The following is an 8,069-nucleotide window of genomic DNA, read 5'->3' on the forward strand; positions in this document are numbered from 1 at the left end:
TTGTCTTTGTAGCAGAACTAAACTTTAAGATGAGAGTTTTTGAGAATATGAAAGATTAAAATCTTAATTTAATGTTCCACATCATACCCCTCCCATAAGAAATATGGGAAAGTCCCTGCACGTCCGCCTATACCCTGGAGGACTAAGGATGTCAGAGAAGGGTCAGATCCCTGCTGAGAAAAAAAGAAAACATCTAAACACGGGTCTTTTGTGTAAAGTGGATATAAAATAGGCCTATTTTATGATATCCACCATCCACTCAGCAGGCTGTTCAAGAGCACAAGTGAATCATGGCAATAAAGGGTCTCAGAGGACCAACATACACAAGACAGCAGCTTTGAGGATGGTGGGATGTGAGGAGCAGAAATAAAACGGCTAATTTAAAGAGGATTTTCTGGTCAACTTCTGCAAGAAAAGGAGCATCAACAGTAGAAATGCCATCTGCCAGCTTAGTCACTAACAACCCACATCTGATCATCTCTCTTTTGCAAGGAGGTATGGGCAAAATGACACAAGTCAGTAGTTTGATAATACAAATAACATGAAATGCATATAAGGATAGAGAGTCTCTAGAGCATGTATTATGGAAATTCTATTAAATAAAAGCTACAATAACTGTATGCAATGTGTATTGTTAATAGCACTGCTACTACCTGACAAATCAAACTGATGTTTATAAAAAAAGGTACATCCAAAATTACAAAAATTAAGTCCTTCTTGTTGATTTGCAACATCACCTGAAGTACCTTTATAACTATTATGTTAAATCTGTACTGGTGGTAGAAAAAATATCCTCTCATGGTTTGCTACTTCAGCCAACCCCTTTGCTCCCTAAAGTTTTCAATATAATGAAATCATCATTACAAAACTGAAATAACTGTATAAACCATCATATAGTCAGTGTGAGGCAACAGTTATAAGCATACACAGATACAAAAATTGTATAAATTACAATATTGACATTGCACTGTATGCTAAGGACACTGCAGAAAAAAAAGATGATTAAAAATATTTTTTAAATCTGCTAATGATTAGTCAGCATTATCCTTTTTTGGGCTCTTGGTAGAAAACAGATGGGAAAGCCTGCTAGAGTGTGAGAAAAGACTCATGCAGACCTTTCCTTTAAAGCTTAATTAAGATGATAAACACGGTCCAAAAAGAGATCTTGTAAACACAGATGAAAATAAATGTTTCATTAGCTTTCTATGTTCAATGTGTTTTATCTTCCATAATTTATAATTAGCTGACAATGATCGATGTAAAATGACACATCATAAAAAGCCGCAAGCACAGCAAGAAAAAAAGAAAGACACCACATCAACTGGCATGTTTCCACAGGGCAATAGCTTAACAAAATATGGAAGCAATAGCTATTAACTGAATTTAGACTTACACAGTTAAATCAAGTGTTGCTCAGTAAACACAGGTTTTAACCTGTGTACCACACAACAACCAATCTTTCAGGTATTCCAGCTTCGGTTAAACGACGGTCTGCATTTAAATATGCAATGAGGCTGGGACAGTCGTGTTCAGACTTGGCATTAAAGTGTAATAACAGAGAAGCTATTCTTTTACAGCCAACTGGATCATTCAGAGTGCAGGTGGATCAAAGAGAGCTAAGAGTACCCTCAGGTTTAAAGCTACTTATTACTACAACAAAGGACTGAACATGCTGCAAGTCACATATCTTCTCTCTATTTGGCTCCCACTCTGCAGTACAAAAGCCACAAGTACAAATTTGATGTGCAGGTAAATACAAAATACTTCCACCATTCGACAGCTTTTTGCTTCTTGGTTGCGTGTAAGAACCAAGAAGAGAGAACTTTAGCCACAAGAACACTTGACTGTTTCTGAGCAGTGTGGTGAAATGGTGAAATGTGCTGATTAAGGACACTCATCAGAGAAGAGAATGAAATGGCTTTGGAAGGACATACATCGACGAATAAATCAAAAGCCCAGCGACATGAAACTGCACTCTGCCAAATTCAGCAGATAGTGCTAGATAAGGTCCTGCTCTTAATATTTACTGGAGATTACAAATTGCGTGGGGTAATAAGACGGTAACATGTTAAATGTCACAGACAGTGCCAGGCAGAATTTAAGCCATTTAAAAACACACCATGACACGATTCACAGTAAAATATTCATAGTTCAGAGACTATTGGTATACCTGCAGTATTGGCAATATGCACTGAAGCAAACCCCTTTAACAGGATGAGGCACTTTTAAAAACTCTTTACACAAGTCTCTGCAAAACTAAATTGACTTCCTGTATTTGAAAATGTTTTAATACTCCTATAAAACAGTATGGAAGAGCAGTGTAGCGTTATGAACCTAATCTTCCTTCATGCTGTATTCTGTTGGGGGAGTATCTCCTAAAATGGTTTATTTTGCACCACAATAGGAAATGGCCTTAATACATCTAAGAGGGGCGGAAAGAACTGTTGATCAATACCAGTGAGTAAAGGATTACTTTGGCAGGTGCTGAGATTTATGGATCCCCCTGCTCTTTATTACGGTCTAAACTGGTTGTTGTTTAGTCTGATTCAGAATCTCCTGTTTCCATAAATTAAGAATCAGTGCTCGCCTACATAATATACAACATTTTACAGAGCAATAAAGTGCACTTCTCCCCTTGGCATTTCTGTAATTTCTGAGTTCTGATTAGCCAACTGTCTCATTAGCAAGCTGCCAACGCCTTGTAGAATTATTGCAATCTGCCACCACTCAAAAATAGTACCAATATACACTCAGTGGAACATGGTTTTCTTTGTAAGTCTCTGTTGGCACAATTGTCCTGGCTGTGATCTCACCAAACCATAAAGCATGAACACACAAACTTCTAATTCTTATTTCTATTAATTGTCACTAATCTGTTTCCTGGATTATATACATATATTTTTTTGGTACTTGTTATCACCAGCCAGCTGGTACAAAGCAGGGGATCAGCTAGTTTTAAGCAGCTTTAGTCAGTAAGTAGTTTAAAGCAGTCATTCTGACAACGCAACACGCAAACCAGGAAACAAGCAATAGTATATGGCAATGATTACATTACTTTTAAAAACCCCTACTTCTTCAGGTTTACTGCATAGACCAGACCTCATAACGTTAAGACAATGTTCACATCAAATAAATTACAGTGCAAGGCTGAACCCAATGACAAAACATTGGAAAGTGATGTGGAGTGATATTACAGAAACGTGTGACTTTATCAAACTGTTTAATTATCCACACAGGACCGCACAAAGAAACAGAATAATGCTTTATGTTAACAGAAACCAGAAATTGTTTGATCTATAAGTGTGAATATTTGCAGATTGAGTGCACAGGTGTATTTCTTATTTGTGTGGCTCAAAGTGTGAAGATCCAAAGTGTTAAGATCCAGTGTGTGTAGGAGACAAAGAAATAAAACAAGATACATACTGTTCTGTTCCTGTATACAGTGTAAGCTTATTAAAATTCTCATTATTGCAAAGAAACAAACAAGCATGCGCACACACACAGCAGGGCAATTAATTGAGTTTTAATTTTAACTACGATTTTGGCTTCCCACAATCATGAAATCAAGATAACTGAGATTAAAGAATCATTTGTGCCGCATGCTGGGTTGCGCTCTTTGTTTCAAAGCGCTTGATGTTATATTTTGGCCACACGAGAACATCAACACTACCTCAAAAATATCATACATTAATATTTTATATTTACATTTTTCTTTCATTCCAATCCATGTTTTTCAAAGTGTTCAGAAATGTTAAAGTTCAATAAATGCATGTGATGTAGATGTTGTAAAATCAATAAGTAATCATGTTTAATAATCCAGATGTCAATATCAATTAAAGTAAACATGATTTAGATTTTTGCCATATCTGAATAAAATACCTTCTCCCCAAACAGAAACTCCTCATCTTGACTGTTTACATAATCAACATGGAAAACTCAATCAGCGCATCTGGATGAATAGCAGCGAGCAGGAAAAGGTAGTAGTAGCATATTTATGTATATGAGAGCATATTAAATGATACACAAGATGTTTCATATTCATACCATGCAAATTTTGCTCTTTCCTTCTGGCTCTAAAATGTGAGCATCTTCCACCTCACTTTTCACTAGGGGAAATAACTGCTTTGTGTCTGTTTCACTCCACTGCCTTTCTGGTTCACGTGTAAATTCAGTGCACCAAATGAAACCAGACAGCACCCGGCGGCAACTTTTAGATACTGTAGCCAGGCTGGCTGCCAGTGATCAATGCTGGTTGCCAAAGTTGAAGGAATGGCTGCCATGATGTTCTGGATTACAGCTGGAGGAATACAGCTTCTGGATTATAATCAAAGAACCATTCTAAATTTCAAATTGTTAATCACATTTTTTAAAAACAATTTCTAGAGTTTGGATATTTTTCTAAAGGTCAAGGTTTAGGTTTGGATTCAAATCAGATTCTTGAACTTAACAGATACATATAGCAGATTTCTCTTCTGCAAATTGTTTTTTTTTTTTTTTAAAAGATAGACTAACTTTTCCAAATAATTAAAGCTTTGTTTAGAGGTCTTTGCCAGTTTTTTCTATCGACGAATATGATGTCCACTAGAGTCCACTCTGGTAAGATATCTGCTTTTTTGTAGCTCTCTGCCTTAAAAGCTCAGCATTGTTCAAGTTTTTTTTTTTCTTTTCTATCATTTTGGGTGGAGCTGCCTTTGTGTGTATCTGACTGCAGAGCTCACACCTACTTTGTGATTCACTGTATTTGACAACTATCTATGCAATCTTTAACTAAATCTGTGTAACAAAGATAATTGTATCTGTCTGAGTTGAAGGTTCCTCCTTTTCTGAACACAAAAAAAGCGGTTTTCAACAGCATTAACAAAACTCAACAAAATGGTTAATGTGTTCCATTAGGCAGTTGTTGGTCTTGACCTCTGCCAAAGACTTACATGTGGAGACAAACTATGTTACAGTACACAAATCTAAGTGGGTTAGTTGCAGGAAAGAAAGGAAAAGAAAGGAGTATCGTTTGATAAGTGAGGTGGAATTTAAGAAGTACTTGAAACATGTTTCAGCTAGCTCTTAAGCAAAATGAGAAGCATTTCAGGTATTTCATATTCAGCCAGTGAAAAAAAAAAAAAAAAGAGAGAGAGACTTGCCTGTGGTGCAGTTTGTCATATTACATCCAAATTAGTGTGCAGAAATGGAAATAAATGAACGTTAGACTGTGAAACCTTACCACTTTAAACCATTCATATAAAGCTGCTCTACTCACTCCTTTCATCTAACTACGTGTAAGCATTGGCATGTGTTGCATTGAGAACACAACAGGAACCAAGGACACACCTTAATATTGTCTCTTGTGAGGCATAACATTTCAGAGAACACACACAGAAAGGGCCACACCAGCAGCGATATGCACAGCAAAAAAAAAACAAGCGCCCGCTCAAGTACTGTGTTTATCTCCATCAAATATTTTCAGCTACATATGTTGGCTGTTTACATCGTAAACACCAAAGTAGGTCTGAGCTAATTAGTGGTTGAAAAAAAAAAGTGATCAGTAGCCAAACATTTTTGCGGATATGGTTAAAAACAGCCCATTTAAACGCCAAAATAACAATGTAGCGCCTCCTGTATCTATAGCACAGATGTTAAGCCATGGAAATGTTTTATACGATTCCTTCTTTTTAAGTACATGATGATGTATAGCCAGGTTGTGAAACGCCACAGCCATGTCAGTAAAGGATTTGACCTCTCATCTCTTTTAAGCCTTTCTGTCTGAACATAGGAGCAGCTTCAGCGATAGATTTGACACAACCATGGCGCACCACTTAATATCACAAGACGTCTTTTTCCCCATAACTGTAAGACGCTTCACTCTACCTTCATTAAGTTCTGGGTGTTTTTTTTTTTTTTTCATTTTCTGTTTGATAATTATATTGTAACCACATTTAAAGAGAACTACCTCTTATTTCTATATTGCACCTTGATTTCTTTATTTTTTCTACGGTTTTTCAATATTAATAATAACACATATTATGCACTTCTCAAAACACTCAAAGCTACTTTACAGTTATAGTCAGACAAAAATAAAAATAAAATATGTCACGGAGCAAGATTAGCAAAACCAGTTTGAAAGGGTGGGTTTTGATCAGGGATTTGAACGGCTCTGTCGCCTACAACTTTTTTATTTATTTTTTTACACCTATTATATTTTATTTGATAAGTTCCTACATTTTATTTAAACGGAGGTGAGTGTACGTTTGTTAAGCTAAATGTATGCTTGTTTTATCTTGTATATCAACTATCATTTTTATGTGGTCATTTAGGACTCAGGAAGAGCTTCTTTTCCTCAGGCTGTCCGGACTGTTAACTCCACTCTCCTCAGTTAAAAACATAAACAGAACTGTGATTACAGGATGCACACACACACACACACACACACACACACACACACACACACACACACACCACACATTCCAATCTGCACATTGCACTTTGACACCCTGGACACTCTACACTATTACATTATTCTATATTTTGTATATTCAATTTATTTTTTAAATGTTACATTATATTCCATTTTACTGCATATAAGTGTATTAGTAATTTGAGTGTTTATTGCATGGCCTTGCTGAACAGTCTTTTACATTTCACTGCACATCTGTATGAGCATGTGACAAATAAATATCTTGAATCTTGACGAAGATATGGGCTCATAATTAAATGTCAGCATCCTGAAATAGCTCTACCAATGCACCCTGTTAACAGCTGTGTGGCTACCACAACACGAAGGGATCAGACAGTAAAGGACTGGGGCTGGACAACAGCACAAGATAAGTGCTCATAAGTGCTCCTTTACCTCTGGTCTATAATAACAGGACGTTGCTTTGGGAAGGTAGGAGGAAATGTCTGTGACGTTACAGCACCATCCATTCACTATGCACCGAGAAGGAAACGCATAAAATAACAATGAAAAGTATGTGTGAGGGCAAAGCTTTTCTGTAAACAAACTGAATACAGGAGGGACTGGACGTTAGCTAAGCAGTGGCAGAAGTTAAGTTTCTTTCTGGTCCATTCACAAAACGCCTATCAAGGCTCCCTCGTGTAGCCACAACCAGCCAACCTCTCCAAACAGGACGATGATTTAAAAAGGTTGTTTTTGTTATTCTTTGTTTTTATCAGGCACACGAATTAGCCAGCTATAAGCTACTTTATTCTAAGCAGATGTATCGTTAGCATAGAAGCTAACTGGAGGGAGGGGGGGGTTTACATTCCGGAGACAGAGAGTCAACAGTGAGCTTTGAAGTTCCCACACACACAACCTCTGCTTCCTTTTAAACACCAGCCGACAAAAGCACAAAAGGTTTAGTTTGAGACTTATTAGTGAAGTGTTACAAGTGTTATAATGTGCTCGACGAGGAAACGAAGACTGTTGAGGTTTAAAATATTGCTTTTGCTGATGTGAAACTGAACTGTGAAAACGCCAGCTAGCTCTGCAAATGAGTGTCTGGACAGAGGGAGCCAACAACACGTAACGTTAGCAACCTTACCTGCAGCAGGATTACAGAAGTCTCGCAGAGCCGCCGGAGTTTGTTCGGGACAGTCGGGGAGGTGGGTGGTGGGGGGGGGTGTTATTTTCTGTGGGTCGGTCGTTTGGTTTGAAAAGAGTCCTGTACCTCGGGCTGATAGCGGTTTCGCCAAAGAGACAGGCTGATTGTGCTGCCTCCCAGCCACAACAGCGACTGAATTCAGTTCAGGGTCTGCCTCTCACAAGGGAGGATCTTCAGTATCGCGAGATCGGGCGAGAACTCGGGGAAGTCTACGAACCAATCAAATTAGCCGGCTCGGGGCCAGCGTTTGTTGTGCTCTGTGTGTCATGAAAGCTTATGAGGAGCATTTGGGCATTATTACGGAGATACAGTATTTATGTTAATATACATATATAAAAATGAAATGAAATCAAAGAGTAACACTACAAGGTGCACGTAGAAAAATATATCATGACACCTCTATTTAACTTATCAACAGTTTTCCATCTCCAAGCTGTACCCTTTCTTGGAAGTAGAAAACATTGTTAAAAAACAAAA

General features: G+C 37.6%; 1 protein-coding gene across 1 annotated transcript in view; it reads right to left on the reverse strand.

Moving 5' to 3' along the window:
- Nucleotides 1-7,742, reverse strand: part of glceb (glucuronic acid epimerase b) — a 59,513-nt gene extending 51,771 nt beyond the window's left edge. Inside the window, exon 1 of the mRNA XM_020641223.3 lies at nt 7,533-7,742. The gene's annotated coding sequence lies outside the window, so the exon portion shown is untranslated. The remainder of the gene's footprint in view (nt 1-7,532) is intronic.
- Nucleotides 7,743-8,069: the final 327 nt, after the last annotated feature.

This window comes from Labrus bergylta, chromosome 3 (assembly GCF_963930695.1).
Source record: "Labrus bergylta chromosome 3, fLabBer1.1, whole genome shotgun sequence".
NCBI lineage: Eukaryota > Metazoa > Chordata > Actinopteri > Labriformes > Labridae > Labrus > Labrus bergylta.